Source organism: Chenopodium album, chromosome 11, assembly GCF_948465745.1.
Source record: "Chenopodium album chromosome 11, dcCheAlbu1.1, whole genome shotgun sequence".
NCBI lineage: Eukaryota > Viridiplantae > Streptophyta > Magnoliopsida > Caryophyllales > Amaranthaceae > Chenopodium > Chenopodium album.
Window position 1 is genome coordinate 43,445,816 of NC_137844.1, and position 23,845 is coordinate 43,469,660.

Here is a 23,845-nt window from a genome sequence, read left to right on the forward strand (position 1 = left end):
GTGAATATTATTTTCCATTACGTTGACGACGTGAATTTGTGTTTTAGTAGAGTGAGGTAAGATAAGAGTTTCCACTTTTTTTTAAGGTCATTCGGTTAAGAGAATATATTTTACTCCAGACTATCTTAAATTTATGTCGTATGACTTAATATTGTGTGATTTTACATGGTGTATTTTCACTTTGATCATGTCAATCTTACGATTTTATATGATTTACCTTACTTTATACTTTTAGTAAGAGTTATTATTTGTAAATCTCGTATTTATAAGGTTTTGTCGTATGGTTAGATGTTCTTGGGTAAATTTATATGTACTGTCTAATAAGGGCAGGAGTTATTTATTTATTTATTTTTTTACTTTTTATATAAACTCTGAAATATTATGTCCAACCCTACTAGTATTGTAACCTAATGTCTTTGTGTAACTTTCAGACCTGACATCTCAGAGCTGATATTTATTTTATAAGTGTTGTTTTAGTACCTTGGTGAGTATAATAGTCACTAAATAAATTTAGGCATTTTGTTATCGTACCATGTGAGTATTATTTTTGAGTTGTGACATGATTTGGTCATATATTTTCTTTTTTGTAATACCATGGCATTTTAGAACCTTATAATTATATGAATATTAGAGTTGATTTTATTACGGTTTTCTTTATTTTATCAGTTTAAGTGTTGCAAAATAGATTAAGTAGTTTGTTACATATAAAATGAGAGAATTTAATATCAAGATTCTCATTATTACCAAGATCTTGATATTTAACAAAATAATCCTTGAATTATATTTTATTTACTTTTTTTTATTTATTTACAAATTAACCCCTTTATTTCCTATGAATATCCCCCTAATTTTCTCATTTTAAGACACCAAAAATTTCCTACAAATTCTCTCTCTAAAAATTCTCTCTAAAAATTTCTCCTCTAATCTTTTGCTTTAGTTAAAAACTCTCTAATTTAGCTTTATTTTTAAGTTACTAGCTTATAAAAAAGCATCATATAATTAATTTGTTATTTTTATTTAAGTATTGTTATTATCTTTAATTCCTAAAAAAACACACTAAAATATTTCAAGTTCAAGTATTATTGTTATTTTCATCTTTGTTAAAAATATTAGTTTAATTGCTTAAGTATTCCTAGCCTATATTAAAACCAAAAAAAAAGGTTTATTTCTCAAGATTTAGTTTTATTTTTCAAGTTTATTTTCTATAATCAAAAATCAAAAAAAGTTCATTAGCTTTTTTTGCACTAATTTCTTTTAATATCTCAAAATTCCAAAAAAAAATCACTTAGTCTCTTTTATTTCACTTTAATTAAGGAGTTATCATCATTTAGTCCTTGATAAGCAAGAAGGGTTATCCAAAAAATTGCTATACCTAGCTCAAGGTATTATCTTTATTCCTTTCTTAATTTCCTCAATAATTATTATTATTATGCTAACTAATGTGTTTGTTTCCATGTGATGTTACCAATAGGGGTAATGACGATATTAGGTGCTAAATTAGCCCTAAATCTTTCATTACTCCACATTAGAAAGCCAAGCCTATTGGTGAGGTGATAGGTTATAAAAGAGGGGGGTTAATTGCATTTTGCATGGTTTCTCTTTCTAATGCATTTTGAATAAGAAAGGTTAATACATTCATGTGTTTGTATAAGATATATTTTTAAGAATAATTTCCTTCTTAAAGTAAGCTTAAAGACCTAAGGAATTAAAAGTTTGTGTAAAGGATGTTCAAGAGTAAAGAGTTACTTACTACGTCCCAAAGATGGCCTATGAAACAACCCTTACGTTCAGAATCAGTTCCATTTCTTTAGCTCAAGTGATAGAATTTTTCAAGAGCTTTCCAACCGTATATCACAATTTTTTTTGATTTTTCTATGATTTTTTTAGTTCAAGCTATCAAAGAAATAAAATAGGCACGTTTTTCGCTTAATTGTTTTTTTAAAAAAATTGTATTAATTTATTTTAAGAAACTAATGGTGTCATGGAACCTATATTATACTATATTATGTATTTATATTTATAGAACTTTAATTATTAAGAGTTTTAAGTAACTTTAATTATATCTAGAGATGACTTTAGAAATAAGAGTTTTTAACAATCTTTAATTCTAAAAGATGTTTTAAAATCTTTAATCTTATTTTAAAGATGACTTTAGAAATAAGAGTTTTTAACAAACTTTAATTCAAAATGTTGTTGTTTTAAAAAAAATCTTTAATATTATTTAAAAGATGACTTTCGAAACAAGTGATGTATTAAGGACTTTAATTTTATTTTAAGACGACTTCAGAAATAAAAGTTTTAACAAACTTTAAAATCTTTCATAATTTTGTGAACCTTCTTATTTCAAACCCTTTTGCGACACAAGAATGAATCATAACTTTGCTTGTTTGTTTTAATAATTAATGATAGCTAATATAAGGTTAAGATTAATTATTTAGTTGTATAAGGTCGTAACAATTATCCATCTCCATAAAAATAAGCTTATATCCCATTATAATTACTCGATGGATTAATTGACAATCGGATATGATTAAATAGTTTATTGCTCCCTTTTATTTGGAATTAAGGCCTTGACAGGTGTCGTGTTTTACTTGGTCAATTCCATTAAGCCTAAACACATAACCCTTAAAACCTTACAAAAATTACCCTTGAGTGTTTTTTAAACCCAAAGTGAGATTATACAGTGAACCTTTACAGTTTCACTCCAAAAAATACCTTGACCCACTAAAAAAGTCGTCAATTGAGACGCATTTGTTGAATTGTCTTCTTCAAAAGACATTTTTGGTGATCACTAATCGGGGTGATTTTCCTCAACCAAGGTGGTTCATTTTACTTTTATGAGTGAATCCGTCAAAGACCACTAAGATCCCACTTACAAATAATGACGTTTATGTCAACTACCCAAATTAAAAACCCAATGGAATTGGTTATTTAAAACATGGCATCTGTCCGAACTACGAAGGTTTTGATCCGTGAGTGAATTCAAAATCTCACTATGATCGGTACGTAGTGCAACTTTGGTGCTCAAACCTACCTTATATTAATTATTTTTTTAATGGGTTAACATGTCTTAAAACTTTTTTTTTTAACAACGCATTAGTAAGAGCCCGTTCTTTAGAACGGAAGGGAAGACGAGTTCCAAACGTTCGATTCTCTTAACCTAAACCCCGAACCCCGTGCCTTATTTATCTTTATGGAGTTAACAGTTGATTTTTTCTTTAGTGTTATTTCTTAAAATTGACTATTTTAAAATCCGTCCTTATTCGGATAAAAATAAGGTGGCGACTCTAAGTTTTGTTTATAAGTCTTATCAGACACTTAAGTGGAACCTTTGTAGACTAATCTTTGTCCACTAAAACCCAGGTACCACAAGTTCATGATCATGTTTTCAAAATGATCTGCCATATTCAAAATATGGAGAAACCGGGGCACCCATACAGTGATGAGATGGCAACAGACATCATTCTCCACTCACTTTCAGAAACTTTCAACCAATTTATCATGAACTTTAACATGTCTGACGCTGCAAAGACTATGAATAAGTTACATGCTATGTTGGTTACTACTGAAAAGCAAATCCCTAAGGAACCTAAGAAAGAGGTTCTTATGGTTCAAAAGGGAAAGGGGTTCAAGAAGAAGGGGCAAAAGGCTAATGGCAAGGGCAAGAAAGTTGCTAAGGCTCCTGAAAAGCCTAAGGCGACTCCAAAGGCCAAGGCTGCAGATGAAAGTGAATGCTTTTACTGCAAGAATAAGGGGAATTGGAAGCGCAATTGCCACAAATATCTTGACTTCCTCAAGAAAAATGGAGCATCGACCTCAGGTATTATGTTATAAACATTTTAACCTTCACTTAGGTATGTGATACCAAGTTGTCGTGCTTAACATTACTAATGTTGTGTAGAAGCTGCAAAAAAGTGAGGCTAGCATGGAAATGGAGCTTAAGGGTGCACTAGAAGTGTTCGACTGACAAGAAATAGCTTCATAGTTTTAATTTCAAAATTTGATGATTTAGACATTTTCCGTTTTTTTGATGAGACAATATTTTGATTTCCCGTTGAGATACTGATTTGTTTTTACTTGGCTTGAACAAGTGTTGATCCATGTCCAAGGTAATGAATTGTTTTCATTTTGCTAGATATGAGTTAATTTTATTTATGACATTGATATAAGTAGATCACAAAAGCAAAATTAGATGATTTAAAATAAACTTACTTATAACAAAGTAAGGTTAGGTCACATAAACCAAATGCACATCAAAGATTACAATTGGATGGACTCTTATTCTTATTTGATTATGAATCACTTGAGAATTAAAAGTCATGCTTGATAAGGTAATATGACCAAGTCGCTTTTTAGTTGAAACGGTAAAGGAGCTAATGACCTTTTGGAACTCATACATATGATGTGTGTGGACCAATAAGTTCAAAGTTGGCAAAGAGATTTAACTACTTCATTGCTTTTACTAACGATTTAAGTAAATATGTCCATAATTACTTAATGAAGTAAAGTTTGGAATCATTGAAATGTTCAAGAATTCCAAAATGAAATGTAAAATCAGTTTGAGATAAACAATTTAACACCAAAATATGATTGTTGTGATAAATATTTAACTCAAAATTAATGATCATCTAAAGGAATTGTTGAATTAATTCACAATCCGAAAACACTACAATTAAAATGTGTGTTGAAAGCAGGAATCAAACTTTGCTTGCCATAGTTCGATCCTAGATTAACTTTAATGATTTACAAATATCGTTTTGAGGATATGCATTAGAACAACAATTGCGAATATACTAAACAGAAACTTAACCAAAGTAATTGAAAAGACATCATAAGAGTTATGAATTGGAAATGTTCCAAAAGTTGTCTTTTCTAAACAGGATTAAGGGGTATGAAATCAATATAAAATGTTTACAAAGATGACATAATACACCTTAAATCAGATAAATAGTTCATCGTGGGTTTTCCCATGGAAACTAAAAGGTATTATTCCTACAACCGCAAGATAATAAAGTGTTTGTTGCTCGCGATAGTGTCTTTATAGAAAGAAATCTCTTTCGACAAAGCCAAGTGGGAGTAAATTTAGATCTCAAAGAAGATATTCGAGACGAGCAACAAATGGATGCGGATAATACTACATTAGAGACAAGAGTGCATGAAATTAGCTAATTTGATAAATCATGTGTTGAAGCAAGCTAATTTAACTAGCAAGACTTCTATCGTCACACTTGAATGAAAAGCTTCAAAGAGCTGAACAGAATAATTCTATTGTTGGCTTATACCTATCATAGGTTACTTAGGATCAAAACAAACAGTTTGTTGAAATTCTGAGAAAAGGTGGATTCTAAAATTTTCCTATTGGAATGGTTGAAACCCACACCCTACAAGCAAGCTTTGGTAAGTTCCAACTCAGGAAGTGCTTAAGGCCATGAAATCCAGAATAGACTCTATGTCTTTAAAGATGTGTTAGTCCATGATAGTCTTACAAATGGGGTCAAACCTGTTAGATGCGTAAGCCTATTCGGATTCTTCTAGTGATTGCTGAAATTTTCGATTACGAAGTTTAGCATTGGATATCAAAATCACCTTCTTGAAATGTTCTTGATGGAGGATATGTATATGATACAACCCAAGGGTTTTGAAATTTCAAAAATTCCTAGAAAGTTTTGCAAACTTCAGAAATTCATTTATGGATTGAAGTAAGCATTAGGGAGTTGGAACATTCGTTTCAACAAGGCGATCAAACAGGTTGATTTCCTCAAAGAACGAAAAAGAATTTTGTAGAGATAAGAAGTTTAGTGGGAACAATTGGTCTTCTCAGTCTTTTATGTAGATGACATACAATTCATATGAAATGACATATCAATGCTTGAATCAATCAAGTAATGGTTAAGGAGTTAATTCTATATGAAAAACTTAGGAGATGCTGAGTGCATATTAAGAATCAAGATCCACGAAATGAATCTTGAAGAATGATTGGACTACATCGAGAGACTTATGTTGATAAGGTTCTTGACAAGTTCAAGATGCAAGATTATAAGAGAGGATATATTCCCATATCTCATGGTATTACACCCAGTAAAACTCAGTGCCTTTAAAAGCTAATAGAGTTGAGTCGTATGGATAGTGTACCTTATGCTTTTTCAAAAGGGTCCATTATATTCCATGATATGTACAAAGCAAGATGTTACATATGACTTGTGCATGTGTAGCAGGTTTCAAGAAAGTTCAGGATAAGCATACGGAAAGCTACTAAGAGAAAATCCTTGAGTAATTATGAAGGACTAAAGGAATGTTTCTAGTTTATGGTGGCAAAAGTGAACTAGTTGTCAAAAGGTTATACCGATGCAAGTTTTCCAAACAGGCAAGATGTTTTTAGATGTTGACCTGGATACATTTTGTGTCTGGATGGAGAAATACAGTAAGCTTGAAAAGTTCTAAGCAGAATGTTGTCGCATACTCAATGTCGGAATATGTGTATTTCGCTACAGTAAGAGTAGTTAAAGAGGAAGTTTGGATCAAATTGTCCTGTGACTAAAAGGATACCTTTGCCGAAACAAAGGAGCCAGGGTCACATCACAAATCCAAACAATAGACATGAGATATCACCTCGTTTATGAGATCAGTGGCAAGCGGGATGTCATGATCTGCAAAGTTTTATTATGAGTGAGAATATCACTTATTAAACCCCTTCCATAGACTAAGGTATGAGAGTCATATTAAAGTCTTGGATTGTAGCAAGTTATGTAATTCAGGTTGTGTATGTTTTGAGAAAAACATATTACATAAGGAATACATATACTTGTAGAGTTATGTTTAAACAGAAATTTTATTTCTCTTATTTAATTATGATTTTGGAAATTAAATAAAATGTCCAAAATAATTATGAATTGAAGGGCTCATCAGGTTGATGGCTTGGTGAATGAAACCCCACTGGTGAACAAAATTCATACTTCCTCCATTTCTATTTAGTTGACGCGTTTGATTTAGGCACATATATTAAGGAGAGGAGAGATAGTGAGAGAGAATGAAAAAGCAAGTGGGGTAGCTTGTAAATGCAAGGTAAAAAATTTACCCCAAAAGGAAACGTGTCAACTAAAAAAAACTTCCTAAAAAGGAATACGTGTCAAATAAAAAGAAACGGAGGTAGTATATTATTTAAGTTCCTAGTTCGAAATCATTAAATTCGGGATAAATGATTTCAATAAATGGACTAGCATGTAAGATTGATTGGATAGCGCAGTTTCATGGGCTATAGGGGCATAGTGATGCTCGGTCAATCACTTGGATATGCATGAATAATGCATGATCGAACTATTGACCTACTTTGAAATTCAAGTATAGAGCTTCCGGATATATTAGTGGATTCCTTTGACATGAGTGGAACATTGAATATATTCAAGGATTGATTTAACTGTGGTACATTCAAAGTCTGCCCGTAATTGGAGATTATAAAGGGTGTTTCCTAGTTACTTCAAAAGCTGAGTGGAAGCTTTGTTGCTACAAGATTGGATTGAGTCTACCTATTAAATTAGGGAATGTGTCATGGCCTCTTGAAGAGGGAGAATCCAGAAAATACGTGGCCACGTTCAAATGTATTACTTAATAATCATTTGGTTTTGTAATTCGAACTCAGATTTCAAGAAACGATTTGTAGACTAATATGATCTCGACATGTGATGCAATCATATTATTAAATCGACGCACATTGACTTAAGGAATTTGAATATTGCACACTTGTCTCAAACAAGTGGTAGATTGAAGGATTTATGTCTTTGTCATGTGCAATTACTAGATATATAAATGGATCAAATTATGGAGATAATTAAGTTCGTTCATTTGGGTCGTTGTTATATCATAGCTAGAGGTACTAACGATCTTTGGGCTAGTAAAATAGGCCAAAGCCCAATTAGAAGGATCCTACAAGGTCACACAAAGGGCCTAGATCGAGCACGAGAGGACGAGTCCCATGAAGGGCCTCATCCCCTATAATGGCCGGCCATATGGAGAAGTATGGAGGAGTTTGGGCTTCGTAACCTAGTCTAATTATAATAGAGATTATAATTAGACTAGGTGCCTAGGGTTTGAACATAACAATTTAGTGATCAGTAAGATCAAACCCTAATTAGCAAACACGAAACCTAACCCCTCTCATACTCTATCTCTCTCTCACGGCACTCTCTCCTCCTCGACGCCGGTGTTGGTGGTTCGTGGTGGTGGTTCGTGCGGTGGTCAGTTGTCCATTAAAGGTGGTGACACTAGTAGAAAAAAATTAATTTGCTGCTATTAAATTGCTGCATTTTTTGCATTTCGCTGCAAATTAAAGTGGGTTTTACATATACCTAATATTAAAAGTATTAATTAGCAGTGGTTTTTCCTTAGATCCGCTGCAAATCAATTACGGTATTTCGCATTTTACATTTACTATAAGCCCTATTTCCTTAGCCGCCCAAGTCATTCATTTCTCTCTCCCTCTTCCACCTTCATCTTTTCTCACTTATCCCCACCGACTCTCTCTCTCACCGTTATCCTCACCGACTGTTTGGATTGCTCACTGGCCTCACCGGCGGTTTGGATTGCTCACTGACCTCACCGGCGATTCTAGTTTCTAACGGCACAACGTCAACTATCTCACTCACCCTTGTTGGTGTTCGGGTCTAGGTTCAATCAAAATCTCACTAATCTCACGGCTAACCTTTGGGCTCATTGCAACCTTCATTCGCTGTCTATTATTCTCAAAGCTAAGGTAACTACTTGTGTATTTTATTTTCTTAATTGAGTACGAAATAGGTTGCAAAATGTGATTTGGGTCTTACTTTCAACATCTATTTCTCTTGCCATTTTAATTATGTAATTATATGGTTGTGATAATTAAGGAGGTGAATGTTAATTTGTTGCAGAAGATTAAAGATATTGAAGGTTGATTTGTTACAAACTAAGTTGAAATGGGGTTGAGTTTGTGAAGAAATTTGATTTGAGTTTGTTTGAAACTCTGGGGTTAATTAGATGAATACAATTGTGCTATTTATATTTAATTGAATTTAAAGTTGCTGTTCATCATCAATGTTAGATCTGTCGTTGTGTGTGGTATTATTAAGCTTTTTTTTTTTAATTTTTTTTTTTACTTTGATCTTAGTGTTGTTGATTTTTATGTCTTGAATTTGCGCTAAATGTAGTAGAAATAATAATTTGAGACTTTTTTGTGCCATTATTTAAATTATCACGCAAAAACTAACTCGGAAAGTCATAGAACACTTGTTACTTCTGTTGTTGTGGTGCCTAGTTCTAGTAAGCTGAGTTGACAAAACTAATCGGTATATGTGATTAATTGATGAATGTATGCTATATTTGTCACCCTCTTTTTTCAATGGTATTAATTATAACAGAATTTATGCTTGATTTGTTGCAAATAAGCTGAAATGGGTTTATATTAGTGGGGGTGGAGTAATGGAGGACATAGAATGTTTTAAAGGGAATGAGATGAGTAGGATTTGAGAGCATTAGACTTTTGGGATGGAGGGGTAATGGAAAGCTGAGATTTAGAGATAATGAAAAATAAAACCGATCTAAGGAAGACATGATGCATGCAGTAAATATATCTTAAAACTGGCCAATGTAGTCCTCTTGAATTTATATATTTTTAACCTTTCTGCATACACATACGTCTGCTATATGATTGTGTAGTTTTATCTTATCTTGCCTCAAGATTGATGCTACTAATATAAAGGAACATTAAGCTAATCATTTATTGTGATGCAGGTATTTGAATATTGTATAGAATGATGCTACTACACTAGAAACATATGATACATTTGTTCTTCTTGCCTTCATCTTTTTTTTGTTTTCCTAAATTATATGGATAATATTTGTTGCATATGATAAATTTAAGGCTTATTTTTAAAAACTAATTTAACTTAGGATATTTGCTAATCATATGCAGGATAAAAGCTACAAATTTCATGTGATAATGTCAAATGATGAAGTCAATTTTAACTTAGGTGCTGCTGCTGCTTATGCTGTTGCTACCGGTTAGACGCTACTGCTGCTGCCCGATTAACGCCACAACTGCTGCTGCCCGATTAACACCATTGTTGCTACTGTCTTCTATTACTCCTTTGGTTATCAGATTTTAGAGTTTGTCATATTAACAGCTGCTTTATGTTATGCTACTGCAATGTCTGATGTTGTCCAATTGCATTTTATTTTTTTGGGTGAAAGTGTAATTTTACAGGAACTTATGGAAATATTTAAGTTTATATATAAATAAACAAGTCTTTGAGTATCAATTTCAGGTTTAATTTTGTTTTTTTGTTGGTAGTTGAATAGCAGATTTCAGCAGGTTAGACAAATAAAAACCCAACAATTATAATTTTTATATATTGTAAAACATGTTTATTAGCAAGGGTTAATGGCATTAACTGCTGCAAATTAATTAATTGATTTGCTGCATTTGTTAACCGCAACATTTGATTTGCTTCCCTGGCGTTTGCTGCCACTCCAAAAACGCAACAAATTAATCATTTTTAACCGCTGTAAATAAATATTTTTCTTGTAGTGTGATCGTGGCTTTCCCCTTCACTCGACCAATCTAGTATTGGTGGACGGCTCGTTCGAATCCCATGGACTAAGTAGAGGAGCAACACTTGAGGCTCTATTCTCTCCCTGATTTGCCAGTCAAATAGCTTCGTGGAGATCACACTTCAAAGGTATGATTATGTGTCTTGTGTGTTATGCATGTGATTTTAGGATAGGTGCTTATGAATATGATTCATGTTTTTCCGCAATATAGTACCTATAAACTTCTTCGGTTTCTAACACCGAAGGATAGGATTTGTGGCACATTATGCGTTTAAGGTGTCTTTAACACCGAGGTAGATTAAAAAGGGTTCAACATTAAAGATTATGTGGTCACTAATCATTCAAAAATTAAATTGGTATACTTGATTGCTTATATGGTATTGATTATTGTTATTGCTATGGTTTGTGAGTTATGACCAAGTTAAATAATACGTAAAGAACGTAAAGTGAAAGAGATTACGCACCAAAACTCTTGGAACGTATATACCTAGAGTATGAACATATATATGGGGGGAGTTATGCGACTTTATATTTGACAATAACTTCAATTGGGAGTATAGGATGCTGTATATTCCTTTTTTTTAATGCACAGGAATTCTGCCACTTACGAGTTATTCTTTTATAATGGCACGGGTACCTCTCGTGTTAGTACTCCATTATTGGGACAGGTTAGGGGGAAACCCATTCGATGCGTAATCAAGCTAAATAAATAATTTATTTATTTATTGAGTGTTCATGTTGTATGCTTGTAAACAGGTGCAACAAGGTAAGTTATGTGATTGATAGGTTGAAAGCATGTTAGTGTGTTTCATTACGCTTATGTACTCAGCTTTGCTGTTTGTATGTTTGGGTGCTTGTTTGGCCTTGTCTTTACCTTGGCCCTACGACGAGCCATTTCTAATGACGAGTAGTGGGGACAAGTAGAGAGAAGCTTTTCAGGTGATGAAGCATATTCATGATGGGCATGAGTGAAGAACGAATCATGCTTAGTTCTCATAGGAATATAATGTGTTTTATTACATTATTATTATTATTATTATTATTATTATTATTATTATTATTATTATTATTAATTAATTTATTTATTTATTTATCTTGCTTGCAAATTAACGCTAAGGTTTTAGTATTTCTCGGTTTTAATAAGGGCCTACAATAGTTCCAAGTTGTAGGCTGACTTTATTTGACTTCATTTGACTTTGATTTGACTTTACTTTCGTTGGGATTTAACTTTGAAGTTGACTTGTTTTGAATGATTTTAAAATTAGTCTTCCGCTGTGTGTCTTTGACAATTGTCTTGGTCGTTTTCACGGTGGCGGTAATGTCTTAGATTTTCCTATTTCGTATTTTAAAAAGGGCAAAACAGAGATTTTAAAGGAAATGAATTTTTAGGGTGTTACGAAAGTACTTTTAAAAAGGCATATAATCCCATTTGATAATGTACTTATGATATTTAAAAAGACGCCATCATTGATTTATTCAACTAATAATGTACTTTTTATAATTTTATTAGTAAATAGATATATCTGTTATTTCACTTTGCTACTTAAGAAATTTGCTTCTCCAAAATTAAGGACTACTTGATAAATTTTTTTGTAAAAAACAAAATAAAAAAAATTCATTACCATAAGTAACTTTAGGAGGATTTTTTGCAAATAACACCACAAAATTTTCACAAATTTGATTAGAACACCACCAAAAAAAAAAAAAAAAAAAAAAACAAACAAATTGGATTTCACTACCTCTTAATGGATGTCATCCAAAAAACCGTTAGTGCGTGGGTCCCACACAATGTGTCAATTATCTATTGGATTAAAAAAAATAGAAAAAGAAAAATAATAAAAAAAAAAGATGAAAAAACCCTTACCCCTAAACTAGCCACCACCGGCAACGCCGGCTTCCTCGCCAAACTTACCCAGCCGCCGAAACCCCTCATTCACCGTCGACGCAACCAATGTCCCCAGACAAACCCCATCACCCACTAGCCCCACCACCACCTTAGCCCCGCCGCAAACCCAGAAAACAACAAACGCAATGGATGTTAGGGGTGGGAATTTCTGGGTAAATCGGTGTTAGGGGAGCAACTTTCGGTCGTTGTTGGTGTTAGTGGAGGAGGTTTCGGTCATTGTTTGTGTTAGTGGAGGGGGTTTCGGTCGATGTTGGTGTTTAGGGAGGGGGAGGCGGTGCCAATAACAAGGGAGGGGGTTTCAGGCGTTGTTGGTGTTAAGGGGAGGGGGTTTCAGGCGTTGTTGGTGTTAAGAGGAGGGGGTTTCGGGATGTAGTTCTGGGTTTAGGGGCATTTTGATGTTAAGGGAGGGGATAGATGGTGGTTTTGGTGGTGTTACCCGCAGTAGGGTGGATTCTTGGTAGTGGGAGTGCTGGCAGTGGGTTGTACGGCTGCCGCTGTCGGTGGTGGTGGTGGCTGGTTTAGGAGTTAGTTAGGAATGGTGGCAAGGTTTGGGTTTAGAATTTTTTTTATTTTTTTTATTTTTCTTTTGTTTTGATTTTTTTTAAACCAATAGGTAAGTATGTAACACGTGTACAGTGTGGGCCCACTAATGGTTTTTTGGATGACATCAGTTTAGTGGTGGTGAAATCCAATTTTCGATTTTTTTTTTTTTTTTTTTTTTTTTTTTTTTTTTTGTTGGTGGTTTTATAATAAAAGTTTTAAATTTTGCGGTGTTATAATCAAATTTCCATCTTTCTTGTGGTATTATTTTGCAAAAAATTCAATTAAGGATTCAAAAGCTATGTAGTGCAATATAACAATCATTTTAGATTGTGATTTTCTTATCAATAAATATATGTACTTAAGCTATGTATGTTCACCTTATTTTTGTATAATTGAAACAAATTTTACTAAACTAAATATATTTTTGGAGGGGCTTTCATGGGTTTTTACCGGTGGAAAGCCGCAATCTTTGTTTTTTGTGTCTTTTTTCTTTATTTTCTTTGTTCTAGATTTATAATAATTCGTCCTCTTTTAGGACGAGGAACGTTTCTCCCTCGAAATAAGTGGTTTTTCTTCCTCTTTAGGAGGATTTTTGATGAGCGTCATTTATGGCGCTCAATAGAGTAGCTTTTAGTTCCTTTTTCTATATTTTCTTGCTTTATTTTCATATAATTTTTCTAGTTTTCTTTTATTTTCCGTCTTTATAACTCATATTGGTTTTTCGTTTACTTTTATGAGTTTTTCATGATTTTTGTTCTTAATTTGTTACTTTAGTTTAGTTTCAATTCATTTTGCTTTCTCCCTTATTTTTACTTGAATTTTTGTAGGTGAAGTTTCAAAGTTTTATTTGCAGCGCTCTCATGGTTGCACTCTCATCGATTCTAGATCATGACCACGCAAATATGTGAAGATCAAGGGCTGCCCTCCTCGCGGGCATCATCATGAGAGCACCGTCGATAGGGATGCACGAGAGTGTTAGGAGCAAGACTTCACGCAAGGGACTACGAGCAAGCAAGAGGAGCCGCTCACGCCGCAACACCACAGTAGGGGTGCGCGCGCAGGCCCCCCTATGCGTGCGTGCAGACCCATGCGTGCGCGCGCACGGGCCTGTTGTGCGTGCGCATGACCACCCTCCGAGCCCTTACGCTCGTTTTACTATATGTACCCCTTGACTTTTCCATTTTTAGGGGGATGACGTTTTCACTTGTACGAGAGACTTATTTCCAAATTTAATAGAGAGAGAAAGTAGAGAGAGAAACTTTAGATTACTTGTTTTGTACTTCAAATTACATCTTTGAGCTTGGATTTCATCTTCAATCAATGAAAATTAGTGAGAATTTCTTTCTTTGAATTTACTTTTGCTTGATCTTTCCTTTAATTCTTGAATGTTTGATTTGATTGTTGATCTTTGGTTTAAGAATTTGTTGAATTTGATTTTCTTTTTGATTAAGCTGAAATGATGATATTTGTGATCCAATTTGCTTTGTTTTTCAATTCCATTATGATATGTGAGTAGATTAGTAGCTAGGGATAAAGGTGGGCACGGGTCGTGCTGGCACGTGGGCGGCACGGGCCCGGCACGACACGGCACGGTGGCCCACCTGTGAGCCGTGGGCCGTGCCGTGAACACAAATTCCAGATTTGGCACGGGCACGGCACGGGGCACGGCGGGCGGCACGGTGCCCGGCACGCCGGCACGGCACGTGGCACGCCCGGGCACGGCACGACACGGCACGAGGCCTGCCAGGCACGACACGTGCCAACTAGTCGTTGGAAGTAGCCGTTTTCCAACAGCTCTAAAACGGCTAGTTTTTGGCCATTTTTCCCACCCAAAATCCCTATAAATACCCCATTTCTTCCTCCAAAATTTTCACAATTCATCAACTCATCTCTTCTCTCTTATTCTCTAATTTTCTTATTCTCTAATTCCTACAATCTTACTCTCTTTCTCTTTTGTGCAAAGAAAAAAAAATTCCTACTCTCTTATAAAATTTACATTTTTACTATTATTAGTCTACTACAAAAATAAAAAAATAAAGAACAAAAAAAATTCTTATATTTACACTCGGGAAATTAAGTTCGGGAAATTATAAATTTGGGAAAGCAATTGAAGCGTTATTGTAAGATCTAACTCAACTTTATTTTAATTTGTTATTGTTATTGTTACTGTTATTGTTATTATTATTATTATTGTTGTTGTTGTTGTTGTTGTTGTTGTTGTTGTTGTTGTTGTTGTTGTTGTTATTGTTGTTGTTGTTGTTGTTGTTGTTGTTGTTATTATTGTTTTCTTGGAAGTTGGAACAACTTAATTATATAAAAACTACTTTCTATTTTTATTGTGGATAATTTAGATTGTTAGTGAAATCTGTCTAAGGCGGGACTTGGGCTCAGGACAACGTCGTTCCTAACCTCTCCTACCTGGGATCTCATTGACCTAAGTAATCTACTATTATTATAATTATTTTTGAAAACTTAATTTATATAAAAACTACTTACTAATTCTTATTGCTATTGTTATTATTATTGTTGTTAATTGTTATTATTATTGTTATTGTTAATTTGTTATTTGTATTATTATTATTGCTGTTATTATTATTAAATATCATGGCATCAAACCCGAACACTTCCTCCTCTAGAAAAGCCAAGTCAAAACGTAGGGAATCACCAAACTCAAACACTTCAATGCCCCCCCTAACACCTTTCCCTCCCCTAACATGCCCTTTCACTCCCCTAACATGCCCTTTCCAAACACTTCCACCTCTTTTTTTCATCCCTAAACCACGGAAGGGCACAAACAAATGGATGATATGGCTCCTTGGACTATGCCTAGTTCGGGATTTGAACAAACCCAATTCTCACCTTATTTATACGGATCATAACATGAATTTTCTATTCCTAGTAACCAAGGTAGCCAAACACAAGCCTCCGGGTCGAGTGAACAATCCACCCAAATTCCTAACACCCAAAATCCTAACATATTAGAGTGGTAACCGAAGAGGAATTTGCTCAAACCAACCAAAAGAGTGAAGTTTGGGCACATTATCAATTGAGTAAAAATGGAACCAAAGCCCGGTGTCGGACTTGTAGTAAAATTTTATCGGCCGACACCAAGGGAGGGACGGGACACCTTAGTAGACATTCAAAAAGATGTGGTGGACCATCTAATGATCCAACCTAACCCAAAATTTCTCAATTCCATCCTCAAGGCTTCATTTACATTTATGAGAGAGATAGGGATGAACTTGGGAGAATGATTGTACATGCCGAACAACCTTTTCTTTTCGCCGAAAATGATGCCTTTAACAACTACATTAACCGAGCACTACAACCCAAACACAAAAAAATCTCCCGAAAAAACCGTTCGATCTGCTGCCATGAAGAATTATCAAGAGTATAAATTGAAATTAGTAGATGAATTGGCTAATCTTCCTAGTAGAGTTTCTTTAACTGCCGATGCATGAGATAGTGGATACGGAATTCACTATTTATGTGTTATTTGTCATTGGTTGGATAAAGATTGGTTGTTACAAAAACGCATCATTCATTTTAAAATGCTTGAATACCCTCATACCGGTCTTAACATTTCTCATCATTTAATGGAAGCCATTGATGCATATAGTCTTAGGAATAAAATCATGTCTATGACTTTCGATAATGCAACTTCTATGACATATAGTGCGAATTTGGTTAAACCCCAATTGACCGATTTAGTATTAGATGGAGAAGCACTTCATATTAGATGCATTTGTCATGTTCTTAACTTGTGTGTGAAGGATGGAACACAAGCAATTGGTCCATTTTATCACAAAATAAGGAATGCTATTATGTCTATTAATAGCTCTAACTTGAGATATCAAGAATGGAAAGGTTTTTGCAGGCAACAAAGGATAAAAACTATAAAAATAGCACCGGATTGTCCAACTAGGTGGAACTCCACCTATGAAATGTTGAGTCGGGCAATCGAGTACAAGGTTCATTTAACACTTTTTTATAATATGAAATTTCCACAATGTGCTTTACTAGAAGATGATTGGGCTAATTGTGAAAAATATATGTAGTTTTTACAATTACTATATAGTATGACACATTGTTTTTCTTCTATATATAATCCTTGTTCCCATTCTTTTCTTAGCAATGCATGTTTACTTGCACAACTTTTTGCCGAACACCAATCACAACATGATTATCATGGATATCTTCCAGCTATGGAGGAAAAATGGCGTAAATATTGCACTAATATTCCTGTGATTTATATTTTTGCTTCTATTTTAGATCCTAGGCAAAAATATGATGGCACTTTTTTATTAATTGATATTTATTATAGTAACATGAATTTTGAAGATGATGTTGAAACTTTTAAAAATGAGGTGACTAATGAGTTTTTCTCTTTATATAGAGTTTATGAAAGTAAATATGGAACCGTGTCTCGATTTTCCCCTTCTCAAACATCCAAAAACATAAGTAAACGGGCCAAAGGTTTATTTGCACAAGCTGCTAACATGATGTCCAAGTTTTCAGGTACGGAATCATCATCAACTAGGAGAACACAAAGCGATGTTTCGGAGTTGCAAATGTACCTAAGTTACGACTTCATGAAAGGCATGGACGATGAAGAGAAGTTTGGCCTCGACATCCTTGATTGGTGGAAATCACGAACCATGAAAGATCCAATTTTGTCGGCAATGGCTCGTGATATTTTTGCTATCCAAGTCTCCTCCGTTGCCTCCGAAAGAGCTTTTAGTGCGTCAGGACGGGTTTTAGACAATACAAGAACAAGACTAAAACCCGAAACACTTGAAATGTGTGTTTGCTTCAAGGATTGGTTGGATGCCGAAACTCATTCTCAAGATCGTACTTATGCACAAAACGACGACGATGAAGGAACGTCGACTTCTTTTAGTTCTCATACTTCTCAATCAACTCGATTGGCCAATGAACTTGAACCACAAGAAGACGAAGACGAAAACGAAGATGAAGGCGAACAATAATAATTACATTATTACATATTTACATTATACACTATTGTACAATTTTTGTATTATCGAACTTGGTATTCCGTATAATAAATGAAGTTATTCACCAAATATGTACGATTTTGAATTATCATTAATTATTTGTATTATCGATTTATCGTACCGACTACTGATATATAATAAAATAAGTTATTCTTCAATTTTTTGTGTTTTCGGATTATCGCAATCATAATTTTTTTTTATTATATGCATTGTTGTTTTTTGCTAAATTAATAAGATTGTTTTTATTTGTTTATATAAACTTAAACATAATTAGATAAATAATTTATATAACCTTAATTAAAATAAAGTTGTTCAAAACAAAATATATTAACATTAACATAAACATAAATTAATCACATTATTTATATAAAATTAAGTTGTACTAAAAAAATATATATATCGTTTTTTATTAACATTTATTATTAAAAAAGAAAAAAAAAATTAAGTGGCATGGTTTGGCTCGCGGCCCGGCACGGCTGGGGTGTGCCAAAATTAGGCACGGCCCGCCGCGGAGCCGGCACGGCACGCCCCCCCACCGCGGCACGGCCAGACACGGCCCGCGGCGGCACGGCATGGCCTGTTGCCCATGTTTAGCTAGGGAGAAGGGGAAGCATGCTTGATTGATGACTTTTGCTAGTTGATGATTCTTGGTTGATTGAATTGTTGCAATTAAATTGGTTGGCATAGTTGTGCATGTGATTAATTTGATTAGGAGTGATCAACCTAGATGATTAATCTAGATTGCATAGCAAATTTCAATGACAAGAACCCTTGATTTGAGAATTGCTTTAATTGGGTGAATTTGATTGTGATTTTCCTTATTATTCATTCTTAGTGAACCCTAGCTTGACTTATAAGAGATATCTCTTGAATTCTATTAATTGCAACTATTGTTTGTCCTTTGCAACGTTTGAATCAATTGAGTTATTCATCGATTGGCATGATCATTGAGCTTGCATGTGGAACCTTAATCCCTAGTGTTTAGCATATTGATTTTCTTGATTTGATTAGTTGATTGAAACCTTAGTCACAACTCAATTCACCTCTCATTCTTCGAAGTAGCTTGACCATAGGCTATAGCATTCTCCTTCTCATTCCTCGTGGTTCGACTCGGACTTGTCCTATACTAGGAATAAGTTTGACTTTCTTAATTGTTTGATTGATGGTTCTTTAGATTTCAACGACCTAGATTACCACACATCAAAATGGCGCCGTTGCCTTAAATCTCTTTCTTTTTCCGGTTCCTTCAAGGAATCATTGAGATGCTCGCTAGAGGTGGATTTGAAGCTAATTGGGAGATTGTGGTAAAATGTTTTGAGATGAAGGTGAATTGTGTCTTATTAGTTCTCTATGCTTAGCATATTCTATGTTTCAATCAACCTTGGATATCTTGAAACGTGCACCCCTTTACTTGTTTAGGAAGAATTGCATCCATTTGTGTTTGTTCATTTGCAAAAGTCCATTCACGAACATATGTTTTCTTTTCTTTTCTTTTTGATTCTTTTTCATGATTTGCCTTATTTGTTTGGTTTGTGAGAGTTATGGGTTAATCTCTTAGGAATCCCTTACGAGAGCATCACTTGTCCTCTAGAGCGATCTAGGGGTTTAAATGGCTTGTCTTTAGTTGCTAAAATTGATCGTGATTCCTATAAAAGTGAGTTAGTGTATATTCTCATCATCTTTAGTTTTCTTGTTTCTTTCTTTGCTTGAATAATGTCATTATTTTCCCTTGGGTTGGATTTTGTTTTGCTCGAGGACGAACAAGAGTTTAGCTTGGGGGAATTTGATGAGCATCATTTATGGCGTTCAAAAGAATAAGATTTAGGTTCTTTTTCTATATTTTCTTTCATTATTTTCATATAATTTTCTTAGTTTTCTTTTATTTTCCGTTTTAATAACTCATTTTGGTTTCGATTAGTTTTTACGAGTTTTTCATATTTTTAGTACTTAATTCGTTGTTCTAGTTAGTTTTATTTTGTTTTGTTTTCTCCTCTTAATTGATTTTTTGTGTAGGTGTTTGTTCGAGGTCAAGACGTGTATTTCAAGTCCATTTGTAATTTCAAGTTGCCGCGCTCTTGTGATTACGTTCTCATCGTTTTTGGTATTGAACAAGTCAATTTGCACATTTAGGGGCTTCCTTGCTCGTGGGCATAACATGAGGTTGACGGTCGAGAGCGCAGACGAGTCCACCGCACCTTCTCACGCACAACCTCACCACTCAGCAAACTACTTCCCCTGCTCCTGCAATAATCACCAAACCTGCCACTACATCACGCACCTCTGGCAGCCCACACATCTCCAACCGCAACTCCCCTGCTCCCCCTATTCACCAACACGCGCTACAACTCAACAAGCTACAACCACCAACTCCCACAAGGCAGCAGCCACGCCTCACACCACCAACTCCCACCAGCCCCAGCCGCAATAACCACCTTATCCCGCAACAATTTCGCCACCATACAAGCAACCAATTTCAGCAATTAACTAGAGCAGCCCAGCACCACCTTTCTCCACCGCAACAACCGCACCTAGCAGCCCATTCAAACTCCAAGTGCGCGCGCGGAGACCCATTGATGCGTGCGCACAGCTGGGTATGATTTGGGTCGTTGATCTTGATTAATTTGATGATAAAATGGTTGTGATGGTACGTGACTGGTGCGTGAGAAGCATGGGATAATTTCCCAATTAAGAGCAGCGAAATATGAAGATTGATGATCGAACAATTGTGATTATGTGTGTTTGGTGATGTGCAAAGCAGGGGATAAAATCCCATTTACCAGAGCAGCGTGAAATCGAAGTCCACTGACTTCGTTCTCCATTTCCTTTTATTTTTGTTTTGTTTTTCTTTCTTTTAATTTCTTTTAGTTTCCTTTTATTATTATTTTTCTTTTACTTTTCTTTTCCTTTCCTATTTATTTTATTTTCTTTTCCTTTTCTTTTCTTTCTATTTTCTCTTTTATTTCCCTTTTAACCCTATAAATAAAAAAACCCATTTTTGGGGTAAAATAGGAGAACAATTTTAGAATCCAATTTTAGATCATATTTTCTTAGCTTAGTTGAGAGTTTCTTTCTCTAGATCTAGAGTTAGTTTAGGAGTAGTTTTAGAGAGAGAAATTGAGGGATTTCAATGGTTATTTGAGAGATTGAAGATTTAAGATGACAATTGTATTGAAGATTTCCATTATCAATCAATGAGAATTTCTCACTCTCTCTCCTCTTTATTGCTTTGTTTAATTTCATGTTTGTTTGGTTTGATTTTGATGTTTGATTCTTGATTAGTGTAATTGTTCTTGGTATTTTGTTGATTCTTGATTTCTTTAGCTGTTTGTTGATAGATGATGATTCTTGAGTAGTTGTTTGGCTAGGAATTGGGTGAAACTTGTATGATTGATTGATTATGATTAATTTGGGAATTGTGTTGATTGATTGTTGAGATTAAAGTGATTAATGAAGGTTTGCATGTGTGCAATTCGATTAGGCCTTGAGAATTATGCTAGATTGTATTGTAATTGCTAATGACATGACCAATTGATTTAGGAATTGCAATTATCGATTGGTTTGGATTGTGATTCTCTTAGTTTGTTATTCGTAGAGATATCTAGATTAACGATTAGGAGATAGCTCTTTGATTCCAATTGATAGCTCTTATCATTAGTCTTCACAACCATTGATTGGCATGTTTGTCCCAAGTTGTTGCGATTGTCATGATTACTTGTTGATCCCCATTTCTAGTGTTTTATTTGTTTGGTTGTTTGTTTGTTAGTTGTTAGTGTTTCTTCTTCACCTTCGACTTCGACCTAGCTTAGGCGCATAATTGAGAGTGCTTGAACATTATCGTTCCTTTGGGTTCGACCCTTGACTTACCTCTATACTCATATTTAGGTTTGTTAAGTGTTTATAAATTTGTTTGGCTCTAGGGAAGATTAGATAATGTAGACACCCATTTGTGTCTCCCCAAAACCAAACCTAGTGATGAATACCTTTTGCGTCGAACCATAATCGAATGAGGTGAAAGTGTGAAAAGTCAAGTGATGCGGTTAGTTTTTATTAAAATCTTTCTTTCTGTTTTCGAAAACCCACCTCTATTTTATGAAAACGTCCAATTCAGTTTATTTTGGTCCATGATAAGGGTCCAATAATGGTGTAGTTGGATGGGACTTTAAAAGACCTTTCCAACGATATATTATAAGCCCAATTCCGATGAATAATGAGGAAGTTATGGCCAAAATACTAAAATGGGCCCAAACCGGATTTTACCTACGACCCAATGATCATGAGGAGGGTCCAAAGGTTTAATCCTATTCCTAAACTAATTAGGATTGATTAGATTCTTCTATAAGTTTCTAAAATATCTTAAGTATCCTTTTTTGAAAAGATAAGATCATGGAATTTGATTTGAATATAAAACTTTCCTTTTTTAAAACTTTCCTAATTCTATTCGGATTCAAACATGTTCAAAGATAGTCAGATATTATTTTCGTGCCTCATATTTTTTATCCAAATTTTATATGGTTGGATAGATCTTGAAATTATCTTTCCAATGATATATTATAATAAAAATCCGAGCTATAACGAAAAAGATATTAAAGATATACGAAACTCTATCCAAAACTGACATCCTTTCACTATTTCGTCCATATCTTTTTATCTACAAAAGATTTTAATCTGATTCTAAATGCATTAGAAAGTAGACTTCAAGAGCTTTCCAACTACATATTATATGACTTATTTGGACTTCTAGATCAAAAGATATGATAAAAACAAAATCCGCAAAAACTATTTCTGTCGCCAAACGACAGGCTTGTCGCCTCGCGACAGACTCTGTCGCCTCGCGACAGGATAAATCTTTAGCGACAAGGTCGGTTTGTTAGCGACAGAGTGGAGTTTTATTCCTTATCAAATTCTATGATTTTCCGGACTTTTTCCTTATAAATAGGGTCTCGAACCTCTGTTTTTAATCATCAATTCTTCCTTAATTCTCTCAATCAATTCTCTCTATTCTCTCTCTTGAGCAATATATGCTTTCTTTCTCTCTCTCTTTCTAAACTAGCTTTTTATACACAATTCCGCATTCACAAGACTTAGAGTCTCTTAGCCAAGTTCGAAGTTGCCTTCGCCCTAGACGTGCAAGGTTTGATAATTTCTGAGGGTTTGGTCCAAAACTAGTCTAAACTTTATTTAATTTGATTTCAATTTAATTCTTTAATTCTTTAATTATTCTTTATTATTTTCATTGAAGTTTACTAACTTGTGTATTTTGTTATTAGAAAGAGGTACGAGGCTTCAAAGTAAGTAGATTAGCTTACTCCCTATTTTATTAACAATGTAGATTGCATGCTTATTATTGTTTTATATTCCTAGTATCATGTTAGGACGTTATTTTATTGCTTTCTAGTATCATGTTTAGGATGCCTTTACTCTTTCTAATATCATGTTAGTACCATGTTAGGTTTAAAGCTTTGATCTTTATTGTTTAGTGACATGCTAGGGTTTGTTATTAATCTTGTTAGTATCATGCCTAGGATCTTGCTATTATATTTAAGCTTTATTATATCATGTTATTATCATCGTTGTTATTGTTTATTGGTTATTATGCTTATGTTTCTTGATATATATTTTATTGTTATTGCTTGATTACACCTTTTATGATTGTTAAAGGGAATTTGTACTTGAAATCACGCTTAATAAGATAATTATTAATTTTGGTTTAGGCTAATGTGATTTTAACTCAAGTGATCGCCAATAATAGTATTATTTGTGCATTAATATTCAACCAACATAGATTAAACAGGGTAGGTTTAAT

The 23,845-nt window shown here is 34.1% G+C and overlaps 1 long non-coding RNA gene across 1 annotated transcript; it reads left to right on the forward strand.

Moving 5' to 3' along the window:
* Positions 1-8,413: 8,413 nt before the first annotated feature.
* Positions 8,414-14,378, forward strand: LOC145568915 (uncharacterized). Its single transcript, XR_014096013.1, has 3 exons — positions 8,414-8,746; positions 9,941-10,706; positions 13,855-14,378. It is a non-coding gene; the product is annotated as an uncharacterized LOC145568915 (long non-coding RNA).
* Positions 14,379-23,845: the final 9,467 nt, after the last annotated feature.